General features: G+C 39.6%; 1 pseudogene; it reads right to left on the minus strand.

The window, feature by feature from the left end:
* Positions 1 to 1,347: 1,347 nt before the first annotated feature.
* On the minus strand, positions 1,348 to 4,866 carry LOC110722467 (annotated as a pseudogene).
* Positions 4,867 to 18,062: the final 13,196 nt, after the last annotated feature.

Raw genomic sequence — 18,062 nt, forward strand, 5'->3', positions numbered from 1 at the left:
TGGTTTGCGGATTTGGTAAACTATTTAGCTTGTGGGGAGTTTCCTCCCGAGTACACCAAGAACCAAAGGAAGAAGCTTAGGAGAGATGCTAGACACTACATTTGGGATGATCCGATCTTGTTCAAAAGAGGTGCGGACGGTCTACTAAAAAGGTGTGTTCTGGATGATGAAACTCAAAGTGTGCTAAAAATGTGCCATTCCGACCCTTGCGAAGGTCACATGGGAGCTAAAAAGACGGCTCAAAAGGTTTTGCAATGTGGACTATGGTGGCCTCACATCTTTAGAGACTTGTGGGCGTTTGTGAAGACATGTGATGCGTGCCAAAGAAGTGGAAACGTGTCCAAGAAGAATGAAATGCCCCAACAACCCATACTTGAACTTGAAATCTTTGATGTTTGGGGCATAGACTTCATGGGACCTTTCCCTTCCTCCCGTGGGAACTAATACATACTTGTGGCAGTGGATTATGTGTCTAAGTGGGTGGAAGTAATCGCCTCCCCAAAAAATGACCACAAGGTGGTGGTGAAGCTCTTCAAGAAGATAATATTTCCAAGGTTCGGGGTTCCTAGAGCCGTTATAAATGACAACGGGTCACACTTTGTGCATGGGGCCTTTCAAAGAATGCTTCGCAAGAATGGAGTCCATCAAAGGTTCGGGACAACCTATCACCCTCAAACTAGTGGGCAGGAGGAAGTCTCCAACCGACAGATTAAGTCTATTCTTGAGAAGACGGTTGCGAAGAATAGGAAAGATTGGTCCGACAAGCTCGATGATGCACTTTGGGCATACCGGACAGCTTTCAAGACCCCTATTGGCACTACCCCATACCGTTTGTGAAAGGAATGGTGTCCTTCCAACAAGTGTATTATTCCGATAGAGGGTTCGGAATTATCGGAAAGCTAATTCTTCAGTAAGGTCAAGTGATCGGAATGTCTAGGTGGAGGCCGCTTCCGATCAGTAATCACTAGGCGAAAAACCTCAATCCCCACCGGTTCAAACCACACATTCCCCACCGGTTTTGAACCGTTCTTGATTTGGGGGGTGCTAAATCCCCAAAGATTTCCCACCGGTTCAAAACCGGTGGCAAAAACCACTTTTCCCACCGGTTTTGGAGTGAACCGGTGGCAAAAAAATGTGATTTATCTTATAGCTGGAGGACTTTTCCCACCGGTTTTCAAGTGAACCGATAGCAAAACTATAACATTTCCCACCGGTTTTCACACTGAGCCGGTGGCAAAAGTGCCCCAAAAAATAATTTTTTTTTTTATTTTTGCATTTTTTTTCACTTAAATTGTACCAAATACTTATATATAATCATAATATACATAAAACACATATATTTGCCTCAATAACTTGTAATATTACACTTTAAAAAACTAAAACAAAATGGACATATAAACACTAACATATATATTTTTAGACATATTAACACTAACATATGCTGTCTGACAGTATAAATGGGAAGCTAGGCTGCCATTGCTCATATACGCATAAATAAGCATGTTATTTCCCTTCTCTGTACAATATCCAAGCAAATTCAAGAGGTTCCTGTGATGCAACCTTCCTAACAGCTTAACCTGAGAAACAAGAGCATGCAATAAAAGAAGGTGAGATCAAGAATCAATCAGCACAATAACTACAACATAAAAAGAGACAGCAACTTGTCTACCACACAGGACATCTAAGGATGAACCTTGGTATAAATTATATTGCCGCTAAGAAGCTGCACTGATTAAAATATGACATTACCTCTGTTTCAAATTCTCGCTCCCCTTGCTTTGAATCAGTTGCAAGCACCTTCACAGCAACTATTTCACCAGTTGACATCTGAGCTTTGTACACAGGACCATATGCACCCTGCCAACCAATGTTGTGAAATTTTGAGTCGCCTTCTGCAAATCCCTGCAAAAGAAGTAGCCAGCTTATACTCTTATAGTCATCAAGTAAAGTGCAATCAGAGTACTGTTCATATGAGTAGTTTCACCATGATTTGAATCTACAAGAAATTAATCTCCAACAAGGATCGATTGACAAAGAGGGTGGAGAAAGAGAGCACTTGAGATACTGAGACCAAAAATCATATTAAGATGTAAATTATACTTGAATTATACATTCTTAGCAAAGCAATGACACTAGCCAAACACAGTAATATGACATTATAAGCTGTAATGAGGTCTGCTACGACAATTATTTATTACCATAAGAAAGCAATTAATACCTCCTTTTACGATTCTCACGTAAATTACAAAGAATCAAAATAGCAGCATATATGTAATAAAATCTAACTCCAAGATTCAAGCATCAAGTTATGAAACATAATTGATTTGTTAGCAACATTTACAAAATCCATTGATCAATCTATAAAAATGGCACTAATCGGACTGATAAGATTTTTCATCTTCACTACCCAATTCGGTTTTGTCCCTACGATCACATAAAGAGGATTGCCAATTCCTTATTTTTAATGTCTCAACGGAATAATTTTAACATTGTCACTAAAAACTTAAGTAAATTTCGGAAAGCAAACCTGTAAGCAAACTCAAGTATATCAGATGCAGAAACAACATTACTTCTCTTAAAGCCGTCAAGCCACAAAGACATCCCACTGACACTTTTTCTGTATCGTCTTGGAGATTCAGGGCCAAGGGTAACGCCTTTTTCAATTTTTCTGGATCATTAGGAGAAAATGCTATAAGAGCTTCAACAAAAATTGTACATTACTAGTACATGGTTTCACCCATGTACTTGTGCATTAAGGAAACGTAGAAATATAAGAGCTTCAGTCAAGACAAATTACATCATAGGTAAACTTTCATGTGTCCTCAAGGCATTAACATGTAAAAATGATCAAGGTTGAAGTCATTAGCATACAAAGCACTTACTAGAAACATCATAGACGATAACAGGAACTGAAGAATCTCTGATGTAACTGGGAATAAGACTCCGAAATCTTTCCTGTCCAGCAGTATACCTGGAATTAGCAGTTAAAGGTTCAGAACATGGGACAGAATCATATAAATCAAGTCTACAAGACAACAAGTTATATTGGTAAATCATTAAATCGTCATGAGATGGAAAATCTAGAGATAAATTTTTCTGCTATTATAAGCAATGAGTTCAGGGCGCTTAAGAAATTTGTTTGTTACTGCTTTAACATGAATATACATTATCTGACAAGACATTTGACGGTATCATACCAGAGTTGCAAGCGCACTGTTCGGTCTTCAAGATACATGGTTTTCGACAAGAAGTCAATCCCAATAGTGGCCTGCCATTAAGTTGACATTATTAAAATATATCAAAATAATAGATGTCCTAGATTTCAATATACATCAAATACACAATAAACAATACCAAAGAATAAGAGTTGCACATACGGCAATACCAACATGATTTCATGATGATGTAACCTGAAGTTTGGATGGCCAAAATTATTTTGGAGTATTACTTTATACTTGTAGGATATTAGGATCTTACTAATTTCCAATTCTAAACTTGTCCATTAGATATTGAGAAATCTCCACTATATATTAAATAGGCCAACTCTAGGATGAGAAAAATATACTATATAAGTAAATCTTACAAAATTGAAAAGGAAATGCAAATTTTATTATAGGAAGTTGAACTCATCTGCTATGACAATGTGGCTCAGTGGTTAATATCATTCATAAAAAATCATGGCAATCTATAATTATATTGTTGGCCATGAAGTGCAAACTATGATTTAGTACAAGTCATGCCTCCAACGGAAGATTTTTTTTTTAAAAAAAGAACTCGGTATCATGCATCTTGGTTTTATCAAAGACATCCTTATTTGACTTTAAAACTTCAAGTTTCTGGATGGTGCAATATACCAAATTACCAATTACTAGTGTATATAATTACAGGAAGAAAAAAATTTAATTTTGATGACTGATATCTGAATCATAGCCAAAATTAGATGATTCGTACCAAATTTATCTAACCTGAAACTAAGGTTGGGATTGATTCTATCTGAAACTAAAGTCACCAGACCCAAAACATAACAAAATGACCCCATTGTCACCTTTAAAAGCCCCTACTTGGAGTCATGCCTCTGATTCTATGATCAGTCAACAAATTACAGAACCATGCACTTGATTGCGGAATGACAAATCTTTGACAAACTATAATTCCTAGTACATATTGTAACAAAATTGCAATTGTATCCTAAATTAATGAAAATTCTCTAGAAAAATTTGTAATCCTAGCGTGAAACAGGGTAAGTTAGGCACAAATACACAATTCAATAAAATAAATAAATAAAAAAAAACAGCAAAATTAGGCATAAAATCATATCATTTGAAAACAATTAGACAAACTAACATCAATTCCAACAAATTCAGCAACTATAAAGGACTTCCTTAACTTAACAGCAGAAGATCACAAATTTCCAGCAAAATTGAATATCAAAACTTTGACCAGTGATAGGTAGACAAGATTTAAAAGAAATTGATGCTTCTAGGATAGCAATTCATACCCTGTAAGTTGTAAGGTCAGACAGTCATGTTTCAATCTTCAGTATTTTTAACTGTGGACAGTAGTTGTTTCTCTTCACATAATTTTTCTGAAAGAACAAAAGAGTATTAGATAATTTGCTCAGATCCTCTTTCTCGTAGTCACAATAATGAGAAAGACTAGAAACGTTTCTGATCAAATAGAGCATGATGAAATAGACAGGAAGGATGATAGAGCATGCAAGTTTACAGCAGTTCAACAAAGATCATGCGCACACACACACACACACACACATACAAGGGGGGAGGGAGGTAAAAAGAGAGATTTCTGATCAAATATATCAGAAACCTGATCAAAATGCAATATAAGAAACCTGAAAAACAACACCATTTTTACCTAATTAAGAACTATCACAAAGTCATATAGTAAAAATTCTATGCTCAATCGTGACACACAAAGCTAACAGAAAATTAGCTAAAATTTCTCGAATTATCCCAAATTTTCCTTACAATTAAAAACCCTTAATCTCAAATCGCAGAAAAAATAACTTAATTAGTAGAAATCAAACCGAATTGAAGAAAAAATCATACTTAAATAAGCAGGCATCAATTAAAGATTAATAAATTCAACCAATTAAGGAGAGATCGAAATTCGAGTATGAGAATGAAGTAGAGCTAAATTTGTAGTGTTGTATTGAAAAATCCAGAAAAAAGAATCAGTATGACAAAAACAATACAAATTTACCAATTGGATGAGAGAGAAAATAATCACCACCAGCACCCACCTTGTAACCACCCTCTCACCGCCATGAATATCTGAAACCCCACCACAACCACCCAAAAGCCACCCAACCAACTCGCACCACCACAAATTAAAGCCCCACGTCACCAGCGACCACTAACAAACCCACCCAACTAATTCGCACGTCCACCAGCGACCAGCCGACCACCTTACCACCTCCAACAAACCGAAACCCCAACTAACTCGCACGACCACCATCGACCAGACGACCACCAAGGAACCCACCCAACCAACTCGCACGACCACCATCGAACCGAAACAACCACCTTGTTACCACCTCCAACAAATCGAAACCCCAACAAACCACCGCTAATTTAGATCTAAAACCCCAACTTACCACCACCAAGGAAACGAATCGAAATCCCACCACAAAAATCTGAGGACGGGAGAGGAGAGCAAAGGAGACTATAGAGGGGATTGAGATGAAAGAGAAAAGCGGAGTAGGGTTTGAGATTATACAGGGGTTTGAGATGAAAGAAGGAGTGAGGGACTACGGAAGAGGAAAAGTAAGATATTGGAGACCGGTTTTTTTTTTTATTTAACAATTGCTTTCGCACCGGTTCAAACCGGTGCGAAAAGAAGCTTTTCGCACCGGTTTGATTAAAACCGGTGGGAAAAGTCTTTTCCCTAATTCCGCCCCTTTCTTTTACCATCGGTTTTCAAGAACCGGTGCGAAAAGTGCGGTGCTTTATTCATTTTTTCTACTAGTGAATATTAATGTACAATTAATATTACAGCTTAATCTTGACTGAATCCTTCGGGTCACACCCAATCGAGTAACCGATCCAAGGTGACGAATCAATCCGAAGGATTAGATGAGTCGTTAGAGTATTACAAACAAAGACGTCGGATATCGAGCTTAGAGCGTCGAAACCGAGCGTCGCAAGTCGAGTCGAATTTAGAATTCGACGAGACGTAAAATCAATCGAGTTACAAGTACGTGCCTAGCCGTAGCCTCGCATTGGCCTAGCATGTGATTGCTAGGCTAGGCAAGCCCCATCGCAAGCCTAGTATGCTAGGAATGCTAGGCGCATGATGCTGGCCAACCATGGCAGCCCCACACCATCGTATAGCAGCATGCTATGCTGTGCATGGTGTTGGGCGCTAGCAGCCTAGCTAGCACGCTGGGCGCTAGCAGCCTGGCTAGCATGCTAGACGCTGGACAGTGGCACATCGTAAGCACCAGGCATCGCTGCGCATCATGTGTGCTAGGCATCGCATGGCAGCAGCATGCCTCGCACATCGCAAACACCATGCACCAGCCAGCAGCTAGCTGGGCTGTACGTGTGGTGCGTGTGCATCACATAGCAGTGCCTCGCATAGCAGCAGCGCCCAGCATGCGTGGCTCGCTAGCAGCACGCATGCTGGGAGTGCGTGAGGTGCTTGTTGGCTGGCAGCGTGTGTGCGAGTATGTGCTGGCTGGCTGCCCAGCCTTGGTGCTAGGCGCCAGCTGGCAGCCTTGGCAGCCAAGGTAGGCTGCCAGCCATGTGCAAGGGAGTGGCGGTTTTGTGCTAGTGGGGACCAAGATGAGTGGGAATTGCCTTGGACACCAAGGCCATGGTCCCCTCCTCTTGGAATGGTCCTCACCTACCCACTCCTCTCCATGTGCCACTTGTAACTCATTGATTCCTTTGCATTTCTAATTTTGTTTTGATTAAAATAAAATGGTGGAAAAATGCAATTCTCCCACATGGATGGGAGAAGGTAGATTCAAGTCTCCTTTCCCTATAAATACCCAAGTTTGGGTTTTGGGAAAAACCACTTGAGTTGAACTTAATGAGGCATCTCCCTTAAGGTGAGAAAACCTCTAAGTTCGTAATACTCTAGTCTTTCTTGGTCTAGCCCCGACTAACCTTTGGGGTAGGGGCCGTTCGGGTCGGGTCTCGAGGGTAGACTCCGTTGGAGGCCGTCGCACTTGCGAGGCTAGAGCTTTCGAAGTAAGAGCTCGGTTTGCGAGCGAAGCACGCATCGAGGGTATAGCTTCTCTCTCCCTTCTTTTAATTATTGCTCAATTATGTTTATGCTTGTTTAATTACTTTAGTTATCGGAGCGGGTCTTGGGGGGTTTCCTTTCCGCGTAGTGTGGGTCACTACGAAACCCTACAGCGGTATCGGAGCCGCGCTCCTTTTAATTATTGCAATTGTTATTTAATTAAGGTGTTTTAAAAGAATTTATTTTCTGGTTCTTGTTCATCTAATTAGATTAGATGCTCGTTTTAATTAATTTTTAAAACTCGTAATTTAAATCGATTTGGCTGAACCCAGGTTTTGGCTCAAAAATAGTGATTTTTGGGTGGAATCAACATTCTGGAACAGATTCAACCCTTTTAGGACTGTCCAGAAGCCAAATTCGAACCAGAAACCCAAGTTTTTGGGGTTTTTTCCGTTTTCAACGAAAATTTTAAATCTTTTTAAGCCTTGATTAATGCAAGCATTACAAGGTTAGATTAAATGCATTATTGCATCACTAATCTACTGCTTTTTTAATTATCCTTAAGCATAATTATGGAGTTTTAATTAGTGCTTAAGTTGATATGCTCTATTTCACGTAAACTTGTTCATTCACAATTTTGCAAATAAATTGCAATAATGTGTGAATACTTGTTGTGAATATGTAATTTTAAGTACCCAAGTAAGTTAAATATCTAATCTTGAAATGTTTAATTGATTGGAACTTTAACCCTAAATTCCATATTGAACAAAGTTTGGATTTTTCATTTTGGTTGATTAAAATCCATGAAGTTCAAATACTTGTAAGTAAAATCTTGATTAATCTTCATATTGGAAGATGTAATCTTGGTATTTTACACAAGTATGCAAAGTTGGAAAATTTTATCATTAGATGGTTAATTTATTTTTCCAACTCCCATTTGTCAAATCCATTTATTAATTTTCATATTGGCTAAATTAATTATGGACATAGCTCGTTCATTTTTAAGGATAAAGAAAGACCTAAATTTGTTTCAAAATAAAATTTTGAATTATTTAGGCTTGTGCACCATTAAAATTGAATTTAATTAAGTTAGACTTAATTTTATTTTCATTTTGCTCTAAATTGATTCTAAAATAAATTTAGAATTAATTTTATCTCACACGAATATTGGGAACAAAATCCCGAGTCATAAGCGCACAAATCGAGGCAAAAGGCACCCAAGCACCACCAAGGCTAGTCGGGTTGCTCTCGCAGCCCACATGTGGCTGCCTTGGTGCGCATGGTGGTGCTCCCACCTCGCTGTATTGCTGCTGTGTGGGGAGCAAGCATAGTGCACCAAGCGTGCTGTTGTGTGGCTGCTGGGCACTGCTTGCAAGGGCTGCTAGGCAGCAAGCCACAGCAGGCCAGCCACACCTACCAGCACACATGCGCGCATACTAGCATGCAAGCATGATGCGTGCTGGTACTAGCAGGCGCACATGCTGGTGTACGATGCGTGCGAGGGCTGCTGTTGCGTGCTGCGTATGCTGGGTGCATGGGCCTTAGGCTGCTGGCGTGCTTGTGCTGCTGCTGGGCAGCGAGGCAGCAAGCCCCAGCCAGCCAGCCCATTCCTGCCTGCGCCAGCTAGCAGCTAGCATGCGTAGCGTGCTGCTGGTGCTAGCTAGTAGAGCAGGCTACGCTTGGCGTACTTGCTAGCAACCAGCACCACACGCATAGGCCATGGGCTGCCTAGCAGCCATGGTGCACAGCCCACTAGGATGCGAGTGAGCGGTTTTTGGCTTAATTTCGGGCTATGTAATTTTGCGAAAATTTTGCCGTTTTAAAATTATTTATGTAATTCTTTTAACGAGGTTAGACCTCGGTTTTTCCGGCTTTTGCAAAATTTTTGATTTTGACAAATTATGGGTTTTGCCGACTTAATTAATCGGATTAATTAAGTATGGATGCGAAATTTAGTGGGAGCTTATTTGATTGTTTAAGCAATTTGTTTTAGATATAATGGATTAAACAACTTTGACTAGTTTTAATTAGGCGTGTTAATTGGATTAACCACCTAAGTTAGTTACTAGTTTTGTGTGTTTAATTATGTATTTCGTAAAATGCATGGGCCATTCACAAATAGTGAATGGGTGAATGGAAGATTGTTTTCAAAACAGGTTTTTGAAATGGCAACTAGTGGGGCCCGACTAGGATAGAAAATACGGACTGCGCTCCGTTATGTATTTTTGTAAATCTAAATACGGTCTGCGAACCGTAAGTGTTTTTGTACTATTAGATTAATCTTAGTCGTTCTAGCTAGTTTATTTTGGCCAAGATGTCTCAAGACGGTGTTTCGATGAAGACGAGCCAAGATGAAGACCCATGGAAATTGAAGATTTCAAGGGGTCATGCTAGTTGCCAAATGCATCTATTTTATGCTTTATATATATATTGTGATTGTATATATATTTTAATGTTAGATGCATGTCTAGGATTTCAAATGTTTCGGTGATTAGTTGAGTTCACTTAAATCAACCAACATAGAAACCCTAGGTCCCTTAATAATATTGAGCTTAAATTTGCCGTTCCAAGAACAACACTTACCGAATTAATGCGCATACGTGATGGATTACGCCAAAGCTAGGCATCACTACTTCCCTAGGAACGTAAGGTATACTAGGTATACAAGTTGTCTTGGTTAAGCTCAACGATATCAGTAAGGAGTCCTTAGATGTCGTGGCAATGGAGATAAAATGTCACGGAAGCATTAGATGCGACGTTTTATCGAACCAAGAGTAGCTTTGAGCTATTAGCAATTGGATTGCTTACCCTAAGATATTAAGTGTTAAGACAAGCCAAAGCATGCTTAATCACTTTCTGATTTTTGGGATCTTGGAATCGTAAGGGACATCTATTTTAATGCGTGGATAAAACGCATAATAAGATTGAAAGTTTACATGCATGCTTAGAATTTCAATACTTATTATGATCTTGATAAATGGTTAAACTTTGCACTTATATTTGTAGAATTCGTAATCAAATTATATTGTTTCCATTGATTGGTAAAATAAATCTTTCGAGAATGGTTCTTAAAGAAAGAAAAGGCATTTCTAAGATACAACTTCTCATAATCGACTAAAGTCCGAAAGGACGGTTGGATGTCATGTTTTCAAAATACTAGGTAGTTTTGATAAACATGAAATATTGAGTTGAAAAACTCAAAATTGTCAATAGTTGACAACCAACATATCTTTTCGCTTCATACACAAATGAGTAGGACTCATTGATGTAGCAATTCAAGTACGAATTGAAGGAAAAGATGAAACTTTGTTTCACGGCGCATTAGATGCTTAATTATGCCTAACAAAGTATAAAAGTCGAGGAACTTAAAGAAATGATCCTTAAATTTATGAGATGATGTACTATAAGAAATATAGGAAACAAGGAACAAAGAAAAGAATGAGATTCCTTTTCTACCCTTGAGTTCATGTTATTATGATCAACTTAGCAACTTGTTATCTTCACAAGTATTGGATACTACTTGAGTGTTCCACTTTGAAAGTGACCTCAAACCGTTGAAGACAAGCTAAGTTATTGACTTACAAGCGTTGAATGAGGCAAGTACTGCTACATCAGTTGTAAGGTCATCTGTTTTGTTTAAAAGACTTTTTAAAACTAAGGCTGGAACAAATAATGGTTATTGTGTTCCATAATCAGCAGACGATCCGTTTACACACGGAAAGGCTCACATTCAATAAAAGAGAAATAGTTGCGGGATTTTATTTGAATGGCATGGTTGTCTAACCCATGAGCCAAGAATGCTTGATTATAAACAAACATTTCCCTGACATGAAAACTCAAAAGTTCAAGTCATGAACATGATTTGTGTTCCAAACATCTTCAGCAATGTCGCATCGACAAGAACATATTCAAGGCCCTATTAGATAGACTCTTGATAGTTGATCGATTCGGAATCGTTCTAAGACAAGCAAGTCTTACTTGTTAAAATCGACAAAGAAAGGAGCTATTGTGCTTGGCATAGACAATTGACTCCGAAAGCTAAAAGGAATTCATTACTTCAAACGTCTCACAAGAATTTGTAAGAATATGGCTATATTCATCAAATGTGAGCAAACTGGACCTCGAGTAGCTCAAATGTTCAGTGAAGTATAGAATCGACTTGGCAAGATATCAAAACATCTAGATTAGATCAAGTGATGTTTGGTTAAGCCAAGTGTGATCACATCAAACTTATGAAATTGAAATTTCATAAAGAGCTCCAACAGAACATAGTGTGTCTTGACGGAGAACTCGATGCCATTTGGAAATGACTCGAATGATGATGGATCACATCCCTTCCTATAAAGTTCTTAAGATTTGCACAAATGAATAAATGTTACACTAAACAAAAATGTCGAAGCTAAGAAAGGACACCATATTCAGTTATGGATAGAAATAGTTTCTAGCGTCTTTTCAAGTATATGTCTAGGGCTCTTAGCTCAGTGGGAGTTCATTAACTCAGTGGGAGCTAAGTGGCTCAATAAGGGCTAAGGTAGCTCGAGTGGGAGCTAACTATTTGTTTCACAACGAACCTTTACCCAAAGACAATATACATGTCTCTTTGTAAGTATTCTAGTGAGACTACGGGCATTCCCTCCACAGCCTAATTGAGGACAAAGTATTTGTTGCTCTAAATAGGTGTCTTTCTGGAAAGTAACACCTTTCCAAAATGATAAGTGGGAGGAAAATCGAACTCAACAAAGTTCGAGAGGATGAGCAAAAATGACGAGCAAAAATGTCAACCTGATAAAACTGACAATCAAAATGCTTTAGAAGCAGTTGATAAGATTGGTCAGAATCAAACAGACAATGAAAATGCTCGAAATCGAACGACAAAGTTCAAGAGGACGAGCAACAGTGTCAACCTGATAAAAATGACAATCAAAATGCTTTAGAAGTAGTTGATAAGATTGGTCAGATCAAACAGACAATGTAAATGCTCAACCCATTGCCACGTACAGGTATAGAATTCACCAAAGGCTTGGATTGAATCCTATAAATTTCTATTAAGTTAGAAATAAACCTAAGACTTACAGACATATTATTCACCATTGGATGGTGAGGAAATAGTTTCTTGTAAATTAGCTACGACAAATCCAAATTCCGAATAATGGCTAGAAGCCATAAAATCCGAAATAGACTCCATGTTTGCAAATCATGTTTGGAACTTGATTCATTTGCTTGATGGGTAACAGACCCATCAGTCGCAAATAAGTTTTCAAGGAAAAAACTGACAAATGTGGAAATGCATAAGCATACAAAGCTAGATTGGTTGAAAAGGATACAATTAATTCACGGCGTTGATTTTAATGAAAACCTATTCACCAATCGGAACGCTAAAGTCTTTTCGTGATTGTACTAGCAAAATTGCGCATATGAAATATGGCTAAATACGAAACCGCCTTCCTAAAATTGGATTTTGGAAGAGACTATGGAAATAGTCTAAGGGTTTGTAAATCTAAATAATGCTAGATTTGAAAGCAAGCTCAAGAAATCCATTGTGGGATTAAATGAAGCATTGCATGAAGGAATTAGAATATGTATTCTCATAAAGCCAGTAAAAGGTTTGGCTAATGAAGAATCATAGAAATTCTTATAAACAAGAAGTTTAGTGGGGGCAAGAGTCAATATTGTATGGTCCAAACAAGAAGTTTGTGAACTCTATTGTGAAATGACCTTCAAATACTAAATGCTTAGGTTTGAAAGGATTTTTGACAATGGACCAAGCAAAAGGGCGATACTTAGTACATAGTGGGAATTAAGATCTATTGGATAGACTTAATAAAACGTTTAAACGAGTAAGGGAATTTACCGTGTTAAACATGAAGGACTTAAAAAGCCTTTCGACCCATGTGTATAAAGCTAAGTAAATGTTTGAACTAAGTATAAGCTGGGCAAATACTAAGTCAAACATGAAAGACTCTGGTAGAGACTTTCAACCATGTCACATAGCAAACGATTTAGCAAGACTCGGTGAAACTGGATGAGCTAAAAGTTACATGGATGGAATCACATTAGGAATAGTTCCGCAATTAAAACCATCATGTACGCTTTGATATGGAATCGCCACAAACTTACATGCCTAAAGCATGAAAATTATAAAATACTAATCAATCTAAATCTAAGTGATGAATCGTTAGATTATGGTCAAGAAATTCCAAAGTACTTTGATAAGTAAAAGGGGATGAGTTCTTGACGCATAGGAACAATTGTAATTTGAGAAATTGATGTTGCAAGCACATACTTAGCAAGGATTAGATCCTTAATAAGGAAGCCGCTTATAAGTGCGAACTAGAATGTGTCGTGGCTTGAGAATGGTAACATGGATGTAAATCCATGTATAATGTGCGGAAATTTAAGGTAAATTTCCATAATCACAAGTGATTAGGGCCTCCCAAATATTTGTGAATCGTTCGGAATAAAATCCGAGCAAAGCAACGTCAGAATGTCTACTGAAATATACGTTGAGAATATTGTTGCCTGGAAGGCAATAATGAGAAAGTGTTCAATGGAAAGTTCGTTGTCGAACGTTGATTGTAGGTTGTCAAGTTGAAAGATCTCAAGTCATGAAAATGAGTGGGAGCCATCACTTGGACAATAAATCCTAAATCACATATGATCCATAACAATCTCAAAATCTTATTGTCTTATTATTTGATAATGAAGATGCTAAGATTTGCAAAGTAATAGTGGCTAAACCTATGCAATAAGTGAACAACAACATTCGCAATTGCATAAAAGAAATCAAACATATTAAGTATGGGTGTGATTTCTATAAATGTTTAATGAAGAGTATTACTCTTGAAACATTTGAAGAAAGCCATTTATCATAAGATGAAACATTAAAGAGTTTCATGGTGGAATTAAAATTTTACTAATAAAATTCCACAAACTATTTGATTATGGTTTAGAATCAAATAATGAGTCCATTCGATTTGTGGAAATATTCAAAACAGGGTATCAAGACCATGTCTTGGATAAAGAAACACCTGTTAAGTGAACATTGAAATATTTAAATCGAAAATTGTCCCTAATCGAGGTCATTTAATTAGATGGACGATTAATGACCACCAGAGATTAGTGTGTAGTATGATTTACAGCACCGTTTCTTGTGCTACAAGGACATAGTAGTCATGAATCATTTGCACAGATGCTAGTTTGGAACTACACCGGATCGACCTATGAGAGTACTTTAAGAGATTCAAAATTTTCATAAGTACATATCTCATTATAACTATCAGAACCTCTTTCCTCGACCATGAGTATTGTTGAAGTTCTTTTGTTTGAGTACTTGTCGTTTTGATGTTGTCAAACGTCTGCCGTAACTGGGGATTATAACGGAAACACTCAGGCGGCTAGGTCCTCTTTGTAAGAAAGCTTACGATAAAAGACTGGGAATGTCCCCCTACTAACAATAGGGAAAATTTCTTTGTTGTTTACAAGGCTGCTCGAAGATCATCTGCTTATTGACAGTCAAACTCGGAGATCGAGAAACACTTCTGAACGTAATAAGGATGGCAATGAATCTTACCTTATAGTTCACGAAGAGACATTAAGCGACATAGGAAATGGGCTATACACTATATGCACACTTGTCCGGAAGGACAAGTGGGAGATTGAAAGGAATGGTGTCCTTCCAACAAGTGTATTATTCCGATAGAGGGTTCGGAATTATCGGAAAGCTAATTCTTCAGTAAGGTCAAGTGATCGGAATGTCTAGGTGGAGGCCGCTTCTGATCAGTAATATTAATGTACAATTAATATTACAGCTTAATCTTGATTGAACCCTTCGGGTCACACCCAATCGAGTAACCGATCCGAGGTGACGAATCAATCCGAAGGATTAGATGAGTCGTTAAAGTATTACGAACAAAGACGTCGGATATCGAGCTTAGAGCGTCGAAACCGAGCGTCGCAAGTCGAGTCGAATTTAGAATTCGACGAGACGTAAAATCAATCGAGTTACAAGTACGTGCCTAGCCGTAGCCATGCATTTGCCTAGCCCCATCGCAAGCCTAGTATGCTAGGAATGCTAGGCGCATGATGCTGGCCAGCCATGGCAGCCCCACACCATCGCATAGCAGCATGCTATGCTGTGCATGGTGCTGGGCGCTAGCAGCCTAGCTAGCACGCTGGGCGCTAGCAGCCTGACTAGCATGCTAGACGCTGGACAGTGGCACATCGCAAGCACCAAGCATCGCTGCGCATCATGCGTGCTAGGCATCGCATGGCAGCAGCATGCCTCGCACATCGCAAACACCATGCACCAGCCAGCAGCTAGCTGGGCTGTGCGTGTGGTGCGTGTGCATCACATAGCAGTGCCTCGCATAGCAGATGCGCCCAGCATGCGTGGCTCGCTAGCAGCACGCATGCTGGGAGTGCGTGAGGTGCTTGTTGGCTGGCAGAGGTGTGCGAGTATGTGCTGGCTGGCTGCCCAGCCTTAGTGCTAGGCGCCAGCTGGCAGCCTTGGCAGCCAAGGCAGGCTGCCAGCCATGTGCAAGGGAGTGGAGGTTTTGTGCTAGTGGGGACCAAGATGAGTGGGAATTGCCTTGGACACCAAGGCCATGGTCCCCTCCTCTTGGAATGGTCCTCACCTACCCACTCCTCTCCATGTGCCACTTGTAACTCATTGATTCCTTTGCATTTCTAATTTTGTTTTGATTAAAATAAAATGGTGGAAAAATGCATTTCTCCCACATGGATGGGAGAAGGGAGATTCAAGTCTCCTTTCCCTATAAATACCCAAGTTTGGGTTTTGGGAAAAACCACTTGAGTTGAACTCAATGAGGAATCTCCCTTAAGGTGAGAAAACCTCTAAGTTCGTAATACTCAATGAGGAATCTCCCTCCTCTTGGAATGGTCCTCACCTACCCACTCCTCTCCATGTGCCACTAGGCAGCACGGCCGTGCCATTTTTAGCACGACAGTGCCATCAGAAGGTTTCCTCAACAAAAATTCAGCACGGCCATGCCAAACTTGACATGGCCGTGCCAAAACTCAAAAAGCCTACTGACATGCCAACACGGCCGTGCCAAAACTCAAAAAGCCTACTAACACTGAATAGAGCTCCGTCAAAAGCTGTTGAAAAGACTCCATATGAATTATGGACTAAGAAACCTCCTAGGTTGTCTTTTCTCAAGATTTGGGGATGCGAAGCATATGTCAAGCGATTAATTTCGGACAAACTTCACCCCAAATCGGATAAGTGTTTCTTTGTGGGATATCCAAAAGAAAACAAAGGGTATTACTTCTACAATAAATCCGAGAACAAAGTGTTTGTTGCTCGTGATGGTGTCTTTTTGGAGAAGGATCACCTTTCCAAAATGACAAGTGGGAGGAAAATCGAACTCGACGAAGTTCGAGAGGACGAGCAACAATGTCAACCTGACAAAACTGACAATCTAATACTTTGGAAGCATCTAAGAAGATTGGTCAGAGTCAAACAGACAATGTAAATGCTCAACCGATTACCCTACGTAGGTCGCAACGGCAAAGATCTCAACCAGACAGATACCTCGGTATCGTCTTAACCGATGATCAGGACATCCTAGTCATGGAAGGTGATGAGCCGGCGACATACAAACAAACTATGACAAGCCCCGACTTTGCAAAATGGCAAGAGGCCATGAAATCCGAGATGGACTCCGTGTCTGAAAATCAAGTCTGGGACTTGGTGAATTTGCCCGAGGGTTATACACCCATTGGTTGCAAATGGATCTTCAAAGTGAAGACAGACAAGGATGGAAATGTATCAATACACAAAGTTAGACTGGTGGCAAAAGGTTATAGACAAGTCCACGGGATTGACTATGATGAAACCTTTTCACCAGTTGCAATGCTAAAATCCGTCCGGATCATCCTAGCAATTGCTGCATATTACGATTACGAAATATGGCAAATGGATGTCAAAACCGCCTTCCTTAATGGGATTTTGGAAGAAACTGTGTATATGACACAGCCAGAAGGTTTTGTCGATCCAGGCAACGCTAGAAAGGTTTGCAAGTCGAAGAAGTCCATTTATGGACTAAAGCAAGCCAGCAGAAGTTGGAATCTACGATTTGATGAAGCCATTAGCAAGTTTGGTTTTATCAAGAATCCAGATGAGTCTTGTGTATACAAGAAGGTCAGTGGGAGTGATATTGCATTCCAAGTCCTGTAAGTCGATGACATACTGCTCATTGGAAACAGCACAAAATTGTTGGAGTCTGTAAAGGGATGGTTGGGAAAGTGCTTTTCAATGAAGGACTTAGGAGAGGCACAGTACATATTGGGCATCAAGATCTACAGGGATAGATCTAAGAGGATGATTGGATTAAGCCAGAGTACTTACATTGATAAGGTACTGGCTCGATTCAACATGGAAAATGCCAAAAGAGGGCATTTACCCATGTCCCATGGCATAACTCTGAGCAAGAAACAGTGTCCGCAGACACATGTTGAGCGAGAAAGAATGAATCAGATCCCATATGCTTTACTAATCGGATCGATCATGTATGCCATGATATGTACAAGGCCAGATGTATCGTATGCCCTGAGTGCAACAAGTCGATACCAATCGAACCTAGGAAAGGCGCACTGGACTGCGGCCAAGAACATCCTTAAGTACCTGAAAAGGAACAAGGATAAATTCTTGGTGTATGGAGGCCACAAAGAACTGGTTGTTGAAGGTTACACCGACGCTAGCTTCCAGACTGATAGAGACGACTTCAAGTCACAGTCGGGGTATATATTCTGTCTGAATGGAGGAGCGTTTAGCTGGAAGTGTGCCAAGCATAGCACCACTGCAGACTCTACAACTGATGCCGAGTACTTGG

Source organism: Chenopodium quinoa, unplaced genomic scaffold (assembly GCF_001683475.1).
Source record: "Chenopodium quinoa cultivar QQ74 unplaced genomic scaffold, ASM168347v1, whole genome shotgun sequence".
In the NCBI taxonomy this organism is placed as follows: domain Eukaryota; kingdom Viridiplantae; phylum Streptophyta; class Magnoliopsida; order Caryophyllales; family Amaranthaceae; genus Chenopodium; species Chenopodium quinoa.